This window comes from Ambystoma mexicanum (genome assembly GCF_040938575.1).
Source record: "Ambystoma mexicanum isolate Mex_15411 chromosome 12 unlocalized genomic scaffold, UKY_AmexF1_1 Mex_chr12_unloc.2, whole genome shotgun sequence".
NCBI lineage: Eukaryota > Metazoa > Chordata > Amphibia > Caudata > Ambystomatidae > Ambystoma > Ambystoma mexicanum.
Window position 1 is genome coordinate 3,919,128 of NW_027182323.1, and position 1,771 is coordinate 3,920,898.

Consider the following 1,771-nt stretch of genomic DNA (forward strand, 5'->3'; position numbering starts at 1 on the left):
ATTTATGGTTGAAGAATATGTTGTTAAGTTATACTGTTGATCACCGTTCGTTGTTTGGGGAAAAAAGAGGGATGTTGCGTAGTAATACGCGGTTCAACGCATGCGCGGCCCATAACGAGGCTCGCGCATGCGCGTTTTTCAATAAAGACGGTCCCGGCCGGCAGTTCGCGCCGGAGACCAGAGCAGCAACACGTCTCCGGCGTGTCTCTTAGCGCGCGCGCTGCGTGTGTGCGTGTGCCTACAGGTGGGGCCTGCCATCGCCCCACACCATCACACCATCTTGTTTCCAAAGACACTGATCTCTTTTGTGCGTTTACGGTAGAATGCAAAAGCAGAGGAGAAAGGTACTAGCATGCACGCCCCCTTTTGCCCTCACCATTTGCAAATGACGAATATTTGGGGGACCTATCTATGCTAAATGTAACATGTCTCTGCTGTTAATTAATTGGGAACTCGAAAATAAGCCCCACTCTAACTAGATGGTGCTCAAATACGTTTTATGACCCCCTCACCCCACGTAAAAATATGTTAAAACATTTTAATGTGGAGTGATTGTTAAGAAAAATAAGGTTTTCGGTGTAAATACCACGTTTTTTAAGATAAATACGAGTAATACGATGCATTATATTTTTTCATAATTACTTTCAATGTTTTCAATGTGAAACTCCAAAAAGCAATAAAAGCTTCACCCAATTGCCGTGACATTGCTTTTCACCGCAATGCCGTGACTCGGATTCGAACCGAGGTTGCTGCGGCCACAACGCAGAGTACTAACCACTATACGATCACGGCGAGCTACTTGGGCTGTGAGCGTTTCGTTGTTTGCAGCTTTGAAAACCGTCGCATATATTGTGATGTATGACGTTCCATGAGTTGTAATACTTAGCACAATAAGCCAATGGATTCCTAATCTTTTCATGTAAACTTCTGAAATAATACAACACACTCCAACGAAACATTAACAGCAACAACTTGCAAATTCATACCCTCATCAGAAGACAGTGGTGGGTGAAAACTGGAGTCCAGGTCATCATCGTGAATTCTACTAAATATACCTAAATGGAAAACATTCTCCTGGGTGCTGCAAGGCCCGAAAGCCGATCACATGGAAGACATGGTTGAAAGTTAAACTGTGGGGTTACTGTTATTAATGTGGCTGTACCCCTGATCTCACTGTAATCATTTTCACAGGCTTCTACGGCTTGGTTTAGTTTAGACTGAACTTGTTATAAAATGTTTTCCCAGTTGCAGTGCGAAAGAGAACTGGGGAGATGCTGACTGCGCTGGTGATAGCACGATTTGTGGAGCTGACGACGGAAAAATCAGCTAAAAATGGAGGAGGCAGCAGTTTAACCCCTGCGGTGTCATGCCGCCAAGACCTGGAACCATCCCTTGGGGGTCAAAAGGCGAGGGGCGGAAAGGCGCCAAAGGCCTAATGGCCCAAAAGCCCGCGAAGGGCAGAACAAAAGAAAATGGGCGGGGGCATCAGGATTTAAGCAGGCGGGACCGGGGTGCCAGGCATCTCGCTCCTGCACTGGGACCCGGTCGCCGCCTCGCAGATGGAAGAAATTTCGTTGGACCGGTTGGTGTTGCCGTGGTTCGTGAGGATGTGTTGCTGTGGGCCGTGGCAGAGGTAGAAAGGTTCCGGCGATGGCAGGTTCCAGCGAAGGAGGATCGCCGTAGCAGTAATGAAGCCGTGGCAGGAATGAAGGAGCGTCGGGTAAGGAGCAGGGCGAATAGAGAGCAGGGTGGGACTCTGCCGAAAGTGGGA

General features: G+C 48.0%; 1 non-coding gene across 1 annotated transcript; it reads right to left on the reverse strand.

The window, feature by feature from the left end:
- Positions 1-720: 720 nt before the first annotated feature.
- On the reverse strand, positions 721-792 carry TRNAH-GUG (transfer RNA histidin (anticodon GUG)). The gene has a single exon. It is a non-coding gene; the product is annotated as a tRNA-His (tRNA).
- Between the last annotated feature and the right edge of the window lie 979 nt (positions 793-1,771).